The sequence below is a fragment of the Neolamprologus multifasciatus genome, chromosome 8 (genome assembly GCF_963576455.1).
Source record: "Neolamprologus multifasciatus chromosome 8, fNeoMul1.2, whole genome shotgun sequence".
NCBI lineage: Eukaryota > Metazoa > Chordata > Actinopteri > Cichliformes > Cichlidae > Neolamprologus > Neolamprologus multifasciatus.
The window spans coordinates 9900231-9916331 of NC_140446.1; the positions used below are offsets into that span (position 1 = coordinate 9900231).

Consider the following 16101-nt stretch of genomic DNA (forward strand, 5'->3'; position numbering starts at 1 on the left):
TTAATTAAATGTGTCAATAATTAATTAAAATGTGAAATAAAGAAATAATTAATTAATTACATGTGTTATAAATATTTATGTAATTAATTATTTCTGATTTTAATTAATTATTGCCACATTTAATTAATTATTTAATGGTGTATTTAATTAATTCATTATGGCAGTCCTGGCGTTCCATACTGGTCAGGGTCGGAAGAGACCAGGAAAGGTGTCAGCTTCTCAAGCAGAAAGGGGTCTTGTGGTCTTCAAGAAGGTTTGTGTTTTTCTATTTTTATGGTATGAATTACCAGTTTAAGAAAATTTGATTCTTATTGCCTGTCTGTATTTGTCTTTTCAGACTGGAACAAATATCCAAGAGCACGTTAATGCCATCACTGCCATCACTACCAGCACTCAACCGTGTGACCGTGGCTCAGGGGGTTGGGAAGCGAATCTGTAACCGGTTCGATCCCCGGGCTCTCTGTCCTGGTCATTGTGTCCTTGACCTGCGTATAAACGCATAAAAGAAATAACGTTGGTGTTTCCGTCATGTAGTAACTGCTGGCTTTAACTGTGCAAAGGTTGTTCGACACTATGAAACACATACAGACTTCATGATGTTTGGCTAATATTTTTATTGTGAATATTAATCATGAGGGTAAACAGACCTGTACACCACAGAGCGAGGTCAGCATATCCACGATATCTTCAGCTCTATGAGTTAACACAGAGTTTCCCAGCTGACTAATCTAACGGTCATCTACGAATATGTCACGGGTCATATCAATATGATTTTACAGAAAATCATCCTTATTACTGCCAACTATTCCAGAGACGTGAAAATCTACAGCATAAAGAACAAAACATCCAGAAGTCTGCACGATGTGTTTCATAGTTTGTAACAAGCCTTTGACAGTTAAACATAACATGACCGAAAAAGAAAAAAAAAGAGAAAAAAATCTTAAGAAAAAAATGTTAACCTCATTTATTTTTATTTAAGTAAACTAGAAAAATTCTAACAGACAGCTGGTGCTTAGAATACAGTTGATTAACTATTAAAAAACAGATGATATAATATTTCTGTCCAGGTTGCAGTCTTCATGATGAGCACGCTGTTGCAAACTCTGCTCCTCTTGGTGGAAATGCGCCTACTCTTCTCTTTCTTTAAAACATTTTATAAGTCAGTTTACTCTCAAGCTTCACTGTTAAATCCAAAACACACCAGATAAAGAAAAGCGAATGGTTCAGTCGAACACATGTGCCAGTGAACCATTAAACGTCTGTAAAACTGTGCAGTTATGAAACGTTACTTTAACCTCAGCCAAACCGATTTGCTCAGTTGTAAATAAAACAGCGAAGTAAACGTGACCCGACAGACAAAACCTGAGTGAATTAAGTCCAGCGTTTAACACTGAGAGCTAAAACTCAGGTGAGGTTTCAAAGCTATGTGCCGGTGATTGGACATCAGCCGCTGATAAAGTAGGTTCACCTATAAAGTGCTCTGTTGGGAAACAAGCTCCAGCAGCTCTGCGCTCGGGAAAAACTATATTTACTTATCTTGTGCAGAAAAATGTGCTGACATTGCGTTATATTGTGCACCGGCTGCCCAGTTAAACTGTGACTATCACCAGGTAACGTGGATGTGTTTCTTGAAAAAGCAGCAGGTGTTACACAACCGCTGACAGGTGAGGAGGAGGATGCATGCAGGTAAACTGAGGGCCTGTTGAGCTGATCGCTGGTGTCGTGAGAAACACGTCAGCTCGTTCTTTATGTTACAGAAGCACAGAGACACAAGAACAGGCGGAAAGAGACGATCGTTCGGTGAAAATGAGAATCTGCAAATGCAACATGTGGAACACAGAGAGTGGAATATCTAAACAAACTGGTTAACGTAGCCCCCACCCCTCCAAAACAAACAAATACACACAAAATAAACAGTTAAGCTGGAACACCGGGGCTGTGAGCTCGGTGCACTCTGTCAGCTGACTGTTAGCAGAGCTAGTGAAATGTCTGAAAACATCTGAGCACTTTTGCAAACATGTTCTATGTTGACAACCTGACCAGACATTCGCAGCTAAAACACTATTATTAAAACTACACCATTGCTGCCTGTGACTTGAAACGCATTCTGGGATACCAAGTCGACACAAGCAATCGATTATCTAGGATTGACCTGTCTTGCCTTACTTTGCATGGCAACCAATCAAATGTTAGAGAAGCTGCATGGCAGCGTTAACCCCGCCCCCTGAGTTTGATGGGTGAGGCTGACAGAAAAAATTATTTCATGGTGAGACCTGAAGGAGTCAACTGTGCAATAATTAATTAAAATGTGAAATAAAGAAATAATTAATTAAATGTGTCAATAATTAATTAAAATGTGAAATAAAGAAATAATTAATTAATTACATGTGTTATAAATATTTATGTAATTAATTATTTCTGATTTTAATTAATTATTGCCACATTTAATTAATTATTTAATGGTGTATTTAATTAATTCATTATGGCAGTCCTGGCGTTCCATACTGGTCAGGGTCGGAAGAGACCAGGAAAGGTGTCAGCTTCTCAAGCAGAAAGGGGTCTTGTGGTCTTCAAGAAGGTTTGTGTTTTTCTATTTTTATGGTATGAATTACCAGTTTAAGAAAATTTGATTCTTATTGCCTGTCTGTATTTGTCTTTTCAGACTGGAACAAATATCCAAGAGCACCTTGATGCCATCACTGCCATCACTACCAGCACTCAACCGTGCGACCGTGGCTCAGGGGGTTGGGAAGCGAATCTGTAACCGGTTCGATCCCCGGGCTCTCTGTCCTGGTCATTGTGTCCTTGACCTGCGTATAAACGCATAAAAGAAATAACGTTGGTGTTTCCGTCATGTAGTAACTGCTGGCTTTAACTGTGCAAAGGTTGTTCGACACTATGAAACACATACAGACTTCATGATGTTTGGCTAATATTTTTATTGTGAATATTAATCATGAGGGTAAACAGACCTGTACACCACAGAGCGAGGTCAGCATATCCACGATATCTTCAGCTCTATGAGTTAACACAGAGTTTCCCAGCTGACTAATCTAACGGTCATCTACGAATATGTCACGGGTCATATCAATATGATTTTACAGAAAATCATCCTTATTACTGCCAACTATTCCAGAGACGTGAAAATCTACAGCATAAAGAACAAAACATCCAGAAGTCTGCACGATGTGTTTCATAGTTTGTAACAAGCCTTTGACAGTTAAACATAACATGACCGAAAAAGAAAAAAAAAAGAGAAAAAAATCTTAAGAAAAAAAATGTTAACCTCATTTATTTTTATTTAAGTAAACTAGAAAAATTCTAACAGACAGCTGGTGCTTAGAATACAGTTGATTAACTATTAAAAAACAGATGATATAATATTTCTGTCCAGGTTGCAGTCTTCATGATGAGCACGCTGTTGCAAACTCTGCTCCTCTTGGTGGAAATGCGCCTACTCTTCTCTTTCTTTAAAACATTTTATAAGTCAGTTTACTCTCAAGCTTCACTGTTAAATCCAAAACACACCAGATAAAGAAAAGCGAATGGTTCAGTCGAACACATGTGCCAGTGAACCATTAAACGTCTGTAAAACTGTGCAGTTATGAAACGTTACTTTAACCTCAGCCAAACCGATTTGCTCAGTTGTAAATAAAACAGCGAAGTAAACGTGACCCGACAGACAAAACCTGAGTGAATTAAGTCCAGCGTTTAACACTGAGAGCTAAAACTCAGGTGAGGTTTCAAAGCTATGTGCCGGTGATTGGACATCAGCCGCTGATAAAGTAGGTTCACCTATAAAGTGCTCTGTTGGGAAACAAGCTCCAGCAGCTCTGCGCTCGGGAAAAACTATATTTACTTATCTTGTGCAGAAAAATGTGCTGACATTGCGTTATATTGTGCACCGGCTGCCCAGTTAAACTGTGACTATCACCAGGTAACGTGGATGTGTTTCTTGAAAAAGCAGCAGGTGTTACACAACCGCTGACAGGTGAGGAGGAGGATGCATGCAGGTAAACTGAGGGCCTGTTGAGCTGATCGCTGGTGTCGTGAGAAACACGTCAGCTCGTTCTTTATGTTACAGAAGCACAGAGACACAAGAACAGGCGGAAAGAGACGATCGTTCGGTGAAAATGAGAATCTGCAAATGCAACATGTGGAACACAGAGAGTGGAATATCTAAACAAACTGGTTAACGTAGCCCCACCCCTCCAAAACAAACAAATACACACAAAATAAACAGTTAAGCTGGAACACCGGGGCTGTGAGCTCGGTGCACTCTGTCAGCTGACTGTTAGCAGAGCTAGTGAAATGTCTGAAAACATCTGAGCACTTTTGCAAACATGTTCTATGTTGACAACCTGACCAGACATTCGCAGCTAAAACACTATTATTAAAACTACACCATTGCTGCCTGTGACTTGAAACGCATTCTGGGATACCAAGTCGACACAAGCAATCGATTATCTAGGATTGACCTGTCTTGCCTTACTTTGCACGGCAACCAATCAAATGTTAGAGAAGCTGCATGGCAGCGTTAACCCCGCCCCCTGAGTTTGATGGGTGAGGCTGACAGAAAAAATAATTTCATGGTGAGACCTGAAGGAGTCAACTGTGCAATAATTAATTAAAATGTGAAATAAAGAAATAATTAATTAAATGTGTCAATAATTAATTAAAATGTGAAATAAAGAAATAATTAATTAAATGTGTCAATAATTAATTAAAATGTGAAATAAAGAAATAATTAATTAATTACATGTGTTATAAATATTTATGTAATTAATTATTTCTGATTTTAATTAATTATTGCCACATTTAATTAATTATTTAATGGTGTATTTAATTAATTCATTGTGGCAGTCCTGGCGTTCCATACTGGTCAGGGTCGGAAGAGACCAGGAAAGGTGTCAGCTTCTCAAGCAGAAAGGGGTCTTGTGGTCTTCAAGAAGGTTTGTGTTTTTCTATTTTTATGGTATGAATTACCAGTTTAAGAAAATTTGATTCTTATTGCCTGTCTGTATTTGTCTTTTCAGACTGGAACAAATATCCAAGAGCACCTTGATGCCATCACTGCCATCACTACCAGCACTCAACCGTGCGACCGTGGCTCAGGGGGTTGGGAAGCGAATCTGTAACCGGTTCGATCCCCGGGCTCTCTGTCCTGGTCATTGTGTCCTTGGGCAAGACACTTTACCCTACCGCCTACTGGTGTTGGCCAGAGGGGACAATGGCGCGATATGGCAGCCTCGCTTCTGCCAGGGCAGCTGTGGCTACAACCGTAGCTTGCCTCCACCAGTGTGTGAATGTGAGAGTGAATGAATAATGGCATTGTAAAGCACTTTGGGTGCCTTGAAAAGCGCTATATAAATCCAATCCATTATTATTATTATTATTATTAACCGTACCTCCTGGCTGTTGGGGTGAAAAAGAATGACATCCACCGGTTCTTCATTATTCTTGACAAGAATGCCATACCATGCAAGTCTACCTCTTCACTTGGTTCTTTTGATGAACTGTTTAAAGCACATTTTGTGTTTGGCACATCTTACAACACTATGCTTCACAATATGTACACGTTCATTCAAACCACAGGTTTTAGAAAACATTTAAATACCAAACACCTTAACTATTTTGACCAACAGGCTGACACTGATGTTAATCTACAGCCTGATGTGGCAGTTAAAGAAGTTAGAACTACACGGGAGGTGATGTCAACTAATGTAGAAGAAACACCTACAACATCTGAAAAGGTCAAATAAGAGCACTTTCGATATGTGTGCCTCTGCTGTTGCACAGCTCAGGGCAGCTGGATTAAGCCAATCTACTGTGAACAGTTTTGTCTCCTCAATGGAGGAAGTGTTTTTTGAGATTCATACTCAGGCTAAAGATGCAGCCTTACAGAGCGTACCTTTACAGGACACCACAAGTAAAAATAAATATAATGGTAATAAAATAAAGCATTGGGAGTACTTTAGGCTTGAAAGATTAGCTTTAGGACCAGGAAAGATGGTGACACTTGGAGAGCTGGAAGAAGGTCCAGAAATTGCTTGGAGCTGTGTTGTCTACCAGTTTGTTTTCAGCTAAGTGGATAATAACACATGGTACAGAGTACCGCCCTGACTTTATTTATTATTTGTAAGATCAAAAGTATTGTTGTGAAAGATGGCATTGTATTGCTCTGCGGAAAACTGATGGAAACCCTGTGCTTTGATGACCATCATCATGCATTTAGGAACAGACTGCATCCCAATATGGTGCTGAAGGTGTTGAACATCAATGAGCTGTGTTGCTTCTTCAAATGAAGTATGGCATTTCAGATTCCTCCCTGTATGTCGTTCCATATTGCCGTTTTATGCCAAACTAAATCCATTGTTTTAATGTGTTTTATACACTACATGAGATGTTTTTATATTTTGAGCCTGACATAAAAATAAAGCTGTTAAATGTATTATCTAGTTGTGGTTTTTGCTTACTTGTTTTATATGTAAGAGCATTATTAAAAAACAGGTTTTCATTCTGCAAAACGGGTAACACTACAGGAAGAGTTTTAGTAACACTACTTGGTGTAAAATTAATTACAAATTTTACTCTATGAGAGCTAATTTTTCACTAGAGATTAGTGTATGAATAACACAGTATAGAGTAACATAAACTCCCATCAGAGTTCTTTGAACCCGCAGTGTTAATTTCAAATGACTCAATTCAGTGTTAAAAATCAGTGGGATTTTACTCAAATAGAGTTAATTTATCACTATGATAGAGTAAATAATGTGACACTACTAGTAGTGTTAAGTTGATTTAACACTATGCGGTGTTACTCGGTGTTAAATATTTACTCTATTTAGAGTTAAATTTACTCTAAAATTTTAACACTATAGAAAGAGTTGATTTAACACCAATTCCGAATGGGACCAAATAGACTCGGAAACGGTGTTAAATTTAACTCTTTAAGTGTTAGTTTGACACTGCAAATTTTACTGTGCAGAAATGGACAAATAGGATATTGAAAAGACCATAAAACAAACCAACCCACACATTTGTGTATGTCCATGTATAGTCCATAGTATTTTTTTTTTAGGGTCCCATCATAATTTCTTCAGAAGTAGTTAAGTACTGTATATGATGCCAGCATTTTCCCACATTTTCTAGATACTGTATCAGTACTGTGTGTAAAATGCCATCAAAAAGTCAATTAAGTTTTATTCTTTTTCACCTGTCTTTCTATCTCCTTTCACTTATTAAAAGTTGCCATGTTAGAAAAAATATTTTGCCCTGCCATGCTGTTTATTGATGTGGCAAATGAGTGGTTTATGAAAATATATCTAAATCTGTCATCAGTAATCAGTAATGATCATGTCTCACCTCTAGTCTTCTCTGTCTTAATTTCAGGTTTTCACCATGTGTTGTAGATAGTTCAGGAGGTTAACTCGACCAAGCAGTCTACTTTCGGGTACTGTTTAGAATACCAGAATAGGGAGGATGGTGTAGGTTTAAGTGTATTAGACTGATACATATATACCAACAAGACAGTGTACATCACTGTGGCAACAGCGTTTGTTTTCATTCAAAGGATTTATGGTTTTTCCTATAATACCTGGTGGGCCAGTCTCTAGTCAAAATGCCCGGGCCAATTTTTTGTCCCAGTCCAGCCCTGCATAGTACAGTAGTACAATGAAATTGGAAAACTGTCCTACGTCGGCACTACATATAACACAACACGACACGACACATCACAATGCAACACAAACAACACAACACAGTATATTAACTTAGTAATAAAAAAAGAAGAAGTGTATGTGTATTGCACACTGTTATTATTGCACATTAATTATTATTGCACCTTGTTATAAATATAGATATTATTATTGTTATTGTTTTAAACATTGTTACCCCCCCCCCACCACCACCACCACTACCACCAAAAAAAAAAAAAAAAAGTCCAGGGAGGTAGCCAGTCAGGTCAGCTATTTGCATTGATCAGGGCTATTGCCCTGTTGTAAAAGCTGCCCTTGAGTCTATTTGTTCGGGACCTCAGCAGCCTGAACCTCCTGCCAGACGGCAGCAGCTTAAACACCCGGTGTCCTGGGTGTGTGCAGTCCTGTAGGATGCTGCGTGCCCTCCTGAGACAGCGAGTGCTGTACAGGTCCTTCAGGGAGGGAAGAGGATGTCCAATGATTTTTTGGGCCATATTGATGACTAGGGCTGGGTATCGTCACAGATTTCTAGAATCGATTCAATTCCGATTCACAAGGTCTCGAATCGATTTGATCCACGATTCGATTTAATTCGATTCGATTCAATTCGATTTGAATCTGGGAAATTTTGACAGTCAGAAATATTATAATTCAGATCAGTACATTTACATATTTTTGTATCTATAAAAAGGAAGCTGACACTCGCAAGACTTTATCAAAGGTGTGAGCATCACAGCAGATGCCTTTGTGTCAAAGTAGCTAAAACAGAAAAACATGAAGGTGATTTTCCTCACCTGGGATTTTATAAAAATATTCTGCAGTACATCAAAAACGAAAGAAAACAATTAATCCAACACATGAACATTACCTCTGAAGTTACAGCGGTTTTATCAGAGACACGGCTAAGCGTTTTGCATTTTGCATAATTTTAAAAAGTTTAAATTTGTTCAGTATTGAACGGCAGAAATTAGGTTTTCTTTTCGGAAGTATATATAAAACGGAAAAAAAAACGTCGGACAACAGCGCTGTAAACAACGGTAGACTTGTGCGTAACAAGCAAGCGAATAATGAAGAAAACAGATTTTTAGACGAGAAACTGTTTTTGAAGTACAGAGAGAGGGGGAGGGAGAGAGAGAGAGAGCTGTGCATCGTGGTCGAAGCAAAACAGTAAAAGTCAGAGTGAATACATGACGATGTTTATGTGAAGCGTAGTTTGGATCTTCTTTTGCTGCTGATCCGGTCAATATTGTTTGGAGAGACATCAAACTAACAGCTTTAGAATCAGCGCATAAAGGGTGTGATCACAAAGCGCAGACCGCCGACAGATCAGAATCAGCGAGCTGTCGGCTTTCAGCCCCGACTGTGAGAAAGGCGACATCTAACTGATTCTGATCCACGGGTTGCGCTGTGTGTTTAAGTCTTTGTGCAGAATCCGTGTTCCTGCTCTCATTTACTGTCTTAGCTGTTTGGTGGTTGTTGACATTTTGTGAGATTTCACCAGAGATTCTGGCATTTCGGGCAAAATTAATTTATATTAAAAAATCGATTCAGTATTTTAATGAATCGATTTTACGTTATCCAAGCCAGAATCGATTTTAATCGATAAATCGATTATACAAACCCACCCCTATTGATGACCCTCTGGAGTGCCTTTCTGTGTGCTGTGGTGCAGCTGGAGAACCATACACCGATGCAATATGTCAGCACACTTTCTTTTACTTCTTCTTATAGACAGATTTCTGGGCACTAAAAACTTTATTTTTCTTTCTCTAGTGTTTAGACCTGTGTTGGTGCAGAAACAGGGTCAAGGCTATTGCTAAGACTAAATAAGTACTGGCTTCTATTTTGTCCCTGAGATTTATTTCCCCAGCATAAAGTAGTGTTGGTGTTAGCAGTGGTAGCTTAGAGATGGCAAAGCTAAAATAAAAAGTAACGTGGATTAACAACTCTGTGCACTGGGATGGTGTAGATTGTGAGCACAGAATCTCCTCACCAGGTTTCGTTTTGTTTCTGTAGTTTTCCGAGTGAGAGCCTGTGCTAAAGGTAGCTGTGCACCACTTCTTAGTTACTTCTTTTAGTTCTACAGAATATATTTTCTTTGTCCTGCTCCATCTGCTCCAAGTAGCCCCGTTAGAGGTGCCTTTGCCCCCTGTGGGTCCGAGTCTTCCCCGGTCAGCCGTTAGACTCTGTTCCTGCTACTGTTAGCAAACCTTTAGCTTCTACTTGGTTGCTACTGCAAAGACTTACTGCTGATGTAGAAATTTAAATCTTTCATTACTAAATCACTTGACTTAATTTTACTTCTAACTGTAAAAGAATGTGAGGAGAATCCAGCTAAAGTGGCACAGTGACCATTACAGATGTGTCTGAAGCCACAAGGCCCACCCATAATGCCAAACTCAGTCCTATAAGTTATCACTGTGTTTAACTACCATAATAATTCTTAGGGTACTGAGTGCATGCTTAATTAGATTTTTTTTAAAAAAACATACTGCTCCATTAATATGTTTGACAGGCTGAGGTTGTCGGGTCACCTAAATCGACCATCTTTTACAGGTGTTTTGTGCCAGAAATTGAGTGTCCACTGAAGACTGAAGATACTGAATCTCTGCGCCTTGCCATTGATCTAGACAAGAGACATTAACTTAACCACTCTCATATGCTCTGTACCTACATCACCTTCCCTGACAGTCGTAGCTTGGCTCATCTGAGGGTGAAATTATAAGAATGTGTTATTTTGCAAAGTGCTCTCTAGGGTTCCTTAATAAAATATGGCATTGAGGCATTGATTTCTTTTGAATTAATCCCTTCTTCTGAAATATAAGAACCTCTCCTGGTTTTAATGGCACTTTGGATTTCCTTACTTTCTGTTCCACTTCCAAACCCAAATAGATGCTGACAAGCTGACACAGTAACATGGAAGAGGGAAAGAAGTTGGAAAGGACTACTACAAATAAACCTAATGCCTAACAATGAAAAGTGTAAAATAAGAACAATAATAATAATAAAGATAAAAGATGAAGTAACAAGTTTTTAGTTTTTAGTTTATTCCAAATGATTCATCCAGTTGTCTGTGACATGTGATGACACACACCATAATGGAAGGCCTTAGTCATCACATGCTTAAACTTATCATATATTTTTGCATATGCTGAACAGGCAGTCAGACATGCTGTAACTGTGGGGTAGAAAACAGCATGAACACCATACGGCAGGGGTCTCAAGGGGTCTCAAACTCCAGTCCTCGAGGGCATGGAAAAGTTGCATGACACTGGCCCTTGAGGACTGGAGTTTGAGACCCCTGTCATATGGAATATGACAGGTGTGGTTGAACTGCATGAAGACTCTGAAGTTTCTCTTCTCTTCTGGCAGGACAGGAATGTGGCCTTGTCCTGTGAGCCACTGTAAGGATGTACTTAGAGTAGAACTGGACCGTCACCGGCCTCAGGCTCTTCACCTTTTCAAAGACAAAGCAGTCATTTAGATAAAATATTAGATATTGTTTACCTGTAAATGCACAAAGTAAATTTAGAAATGTTATTATTGTCAAGAGTGAACAAGCACTGATAGTGTAATCTACAGCTGTGGCCAAACATTTAGAGAATGAGAAGTGTTGTTTGCTTATTTACAAAGTTTGCTGTTTCAGTGATAGTTGTATATCACATTATATCACTTCAAACAGAGGTGATCCAGTAATGCTGCACTAATGAATTAGACTAATTATTCACTTTAGCTAAAGTTATTAAGTTAGCTAAAGAGTTGGGATGCTTTGTAAGACATAAATAAAGCTAAAATACAAAGGTTTGGACACCGTTTTTGCATGTTTCCCTACAGTAGGGGTCTCTGCAAGCACACAGAGGGGGTACTCTGAGAGGGTACAAGATGACAACTTTGGAATTCTACTAGAAACAGTCGATCATATTTGTTTGTCAAAGCTGAATCCAGGGCAAACTACGCTAAATTAGCGTTTTTAGCTAGCAGGTACAATAAGCATAAAAGTTACTGTACGGCTATCATTTGTTAACATGACGCTTGTTCTTATACATGTAATACATTTATTATTACTTTTCATTGGAGCGCGGCTAAAAAACTTAGTACTTTTTCTGGGTCACAAAATAAACTTTTAAGATATTTTCAGGCGAGAATATAGCTGTGTAAAGTTCAAATATCTGTTCGATTTATCAAGACATCACATATTTGCAAAAATGCTCAGATGTTTTTGGAGACGTCCATTTTTTTTCATGCTTTGTGGCAGCTTTTGAACATCTGTGGCATCTATTAATGTCAAATCTAGACTTTATTTAACAACATAAGCAAACTCTATGTTACAATGATTACACAGCCATTAAGGATCAAATCGGTTTCTGAAAAATGTTCTGCTTTTTCTCCCTCTGCTTGCTTCTTACTGTCTTTGAGGTTCGGGACGAGCACTCCTGTTGTTGGACAGAAATACATCAACTCAGTGGTAAGTATTTTGGTTTTCCAATATATTAACAATTAGTCAGTTATATTTATATTAATCAGGCTGAACTTTAATCATACTTTAGATCAGCCTGTTTTACTTATTGTTTTATTTGTGCTTTGGTTTGGGGAAGTTGTTTCTGTACTGATCTTTTCCTGTCTTCTGTTATTAGACTTGAGATATGACTGCACTATGCTGTTGCTGGTGACTCCAGTTAATTCTACAAGACATGCTGTGTAAGTAAACAAACAACAACAGTTTGTCTGCATTTCTTGAAAGATCACATCCCCCAAACTTAGTTTAGAGGGTCTACACTGTATATAGTGAAGTCTGCACGTTTTCTAACAGCAAAATTTGTTTTGTTCCCAAATCATTTTGCACATCATTAGAATGAAAGTTATTGGCCATGTTTGCATAGCCCTTTTTAAAATGATGCTTTCATGACATTATTGTGTGTTGGGTGGTGGTCAGGGCTATCCAGACTGACAATTGGGACATTGAATGTCACCTCTCCGGTGGGGAGGGAGCCTGAGATTGTGTAAATTGGAGTCTGTTTTATACCAAATGCAGAAAAAAATGTTTTAAGAAAGCAATTAAGTTCATGTTCCAAAAAAATATGATTGTTTGCTTGCAGGACACCAGGAGAGATGAGTCATCTGTCACAGATGGTGTGGTCAGTGAAGATGGTTGCCTGCAGGTTCAAGCTCATTGCATCTCCAACCCACATCCACTGCCACTGTAGTTAAGGGAAGTTAAAGACTTTCTTCTGCACCTACATTTGGATCACCTCGATCCATGACAGTCATTCAGGCAGTAATGCCTGGACTGGAAACAAGCCATCCTTAAAATATTACAACATTCCAGCTCATGTGTTGGAATGCAAAACAAATGTGTTGTTTAAATCAGAGACTGCACTTGTGACAGAACAACAGATATTTTATTTTGATTATATAAGTAATGTAAGTACAAAACAAACTTGTGGTAGGCCTAAACTTATTTTCAGAATAATAAATCTGAGACTTTGTTTCATTGTAAGATTATAACAGTGATGGCAATATAATTGTATGTTGTTCAGCAGAACAGTGTCCAGTATGTTGGCTGTTATACTTTGTTGTGTTTGAAAATAAAAGTTGGGCTGATTTTAACATCATTACAAAAAGTGTTGTTAATTATTTTTAATCATATTCAGGTTACCACAAATTGGTTTTTCATTTAGTTGAACTTGAAATGTTTGTCAGTAAGTAAACAATTAGTATTGTACAGTCAGAAATATCAAGTTATTCTTAATACTGCAGACTTGCAATGTATAAGTTGTCCTAACAGTCACCTTAAGTAAGCTTTACTTCGTTTTTTTGAGGCAACGAGTTTCCTTAATTTTTTTGGGTTCTGGGAACTAACAAGGCTGTACAGTGTACTCAAAATGAGTAAGTTGCCCTAACTTGGTCATCTTAAGTAAACTTGATCCAATTTTTTTGAGTTCTGGGAACAAATGTATGGAGGACCACAAGAGCCACGCGCATCGAAATAAAAAATCCTGTGCTTAATTAATGAATTGTAGAATAAAATCTGCATTTGTAAATTCATTTTTGAATTCCAATTTAATAAACTGATTTTTAAAATGCTTTTTAAGCCTTCATTTCAAAAACCTTTTTCGAATTGCACTTTAATAAACTTCATTTCAAAAACCTTTTTCGAATTGCACTTTAATAAACTGCATTTCAAAAACCTTTTTCGAATTGCACTTTAATAAACTGCATTTCAAAATCCATTTCCCTTTCCTGTTCGCTCAGGGATTAACATGTGGATTAGCATTTGGATTAGCAGTTGGATTAACAACTTCATTTTAAAAATCCTGCTGCTATTCAAATTAGCCACACCGTGGGATGTAAGGAGCTCTCTGATTGGTTGGTCAGACACAGGCTGTCTGATATGTGCTTGTACAAAGGCCGTTCAGCCTCGGGATTTACACTCGGCTCGACACGGATATGTGAAGAATAAAGGGACCCTGCAGCGAAACGGAGAGCCCAACCTCTGACTGAGTGCCTGTTTACAAAGTCTGACCACCTGTGAAGGTAACGTGCTAACGTGGCTAACGCTAGCATCACCGCATGTAGCCCCGTTATTTTAAGGTCATATTAGCTTGTGAAAGTTTTACGTCGCAGCTGTACCAGCTAGCTACGTGTTTTGTAAACTGCTGTGCTCTTCACAAATAAAGCTGGAAGCAGCTCAAACTGTTACGGTGTGTTCACACCGAACGCGATGGACGCGAACAAAAACGCCCCAAACGCCCCTATTTTGACACGTGCACATTCGCGCCTCAACGCGTGTCCAAGAAAAATCCATCGCGCGTCAAGACGCGCGTGAACCGGAAATGTGGGAGGGATGTGGGAGGAAGTTGTGCCAGACCGGTATCTTTGCAAGATGGCAGCTGTCGAGTTAGCGCTTGAAGAGAGAGTCTCCCTTCTCTATGTACTGTGGAGAGCAGAGCAGCGGCGTAAAAGACGCCCTCGCCCTACCTGGGTCCATCAGGTCCTCCAGAGGCATGAGCAGTTTGGTGAGTTTCACCATTTGCTCCAGGAACTGCGCCTGGATGACGGCCGATTCCAGCGACATCACCGTCTTTCACTCGGCCAGTTTGAGGACCTGCTTCCCCGGGTCGGTCCCAGAATCGCCCGCCTAGACACCAATTACAGGCGCTCAATCCCACCTGCAGAGCGCCTGTCCATCTGCCTGAGGTTAGTAAAAGTATTTAATACGGTAGTCCTTTATTGATACCTGTGCTAATACATGCTAAACCATCCATTTATACACTGCTAACATGGATGTGCTATGCTAACAGTGAATGCTCTCGGTTTTTACTGATAGCAAACTGTGGTACGGAGACGACTGTTTATAATATTTCTAGTGATACTCAGAAGGTCTCATCAAGTCCCGATTTAATTCGATTTATGCTGTTATCAGTGTTTGAATGATAGCATGGCTGTGGTGTCATATCAATGTATGAGCTCGGTGTTTGCTGATATCAAACTGTAGCATTAGGACCACTGAGTTAACCTTTGTAGTGATACTCACTCCTTTTTATTTAGACCTGGTTTAATTCTGGGATAGTTGAATATTTGTATATAATCACCGCAGACTGTTTTAGATTATATCTAATATATATCATGTAATTATCCTTATAATTACAAAAGGTTTTATGTCAGATTTATGTTTTGCAATTTGTAATTTTGGAATTTCAATAATGTATTTTGTAACTGCAGTACACATAATACTCATTTTAAACAATTTTGTCCAGGTTCCTTGCCAGCAAACAACTCCTCCAGAGAGGCTGTCCTGGTGAGGGAGAAATTCATGGCTCACTTCTCGGTGGAGGGAGCTGTGTCTTGGCAACCAAAGGAGTAGCCTGTTTGAAGTCCGAGTGACTTCCCCACAACGGCTCTTTTAAGAGCCACCCACAAACCTCTAAAGAGTGTTCCTGTCTTTTTAAATTTTTCTTAATAAATGGAGCTCTACTCCAAAATAAACTAACCTCTTTTTACTCTCTTAAATAACTTGTCTTCACTATGTTCCTATATACAGTGTGGTGCAAAAGTTTGGGCAACCTTATTGATAGTCATTATTTTCCTGTATGAATCACTGTTACAATGAAAAATGTCAGTTAAATATATCATATAGGAGACACACACATTGATATACACTAAATATTTATTTCATTTCTCTTTTTTTGTGTTGCCAATTTATGCACCTGCTTGATTTAAACAGTTATTGCACACTTTCTGTAAACTACATTTCACTTCTCAAATATCACTGTGTGTGTCTCCTATATGATATATTTGACTATTTTTTATTGTGACAACCAATGATTTGTACAAGAAAATAATTACTTTTCACAATGTTGCCCAAACTTTTGCATCCCACTGTATTAGTATGTTTTGTCATTAG

At 38.6% G+C, this 16101-nt stretch overlaps 1 protein-coding gene and 1 long non-coding RNA gene across 2 annotated transcripts in view; both read left to right on the plus strand.

The window, feature by feature from the left end:
- The window catches only part of cript (cysteine-rich PDZ-binding protein), a 71550-nt gene that overhangs the window by 17604 nt on the left and 37845 nt on the right, over positions 1-16101 (plus strand). The gene's annotated exons all lie outside the window — the stretch shown is intronic.
- LOC146512505 (uncharacterized) lies at positions 14090-15687 on the plus strand. Its single transcript, XR_014875819.1, has 2 exons — positions 14090-14894; positions 15455-15687. It is a non-coding gene; the product is annotated as an uncharacterized LOC146512505 (long non-coding RNA).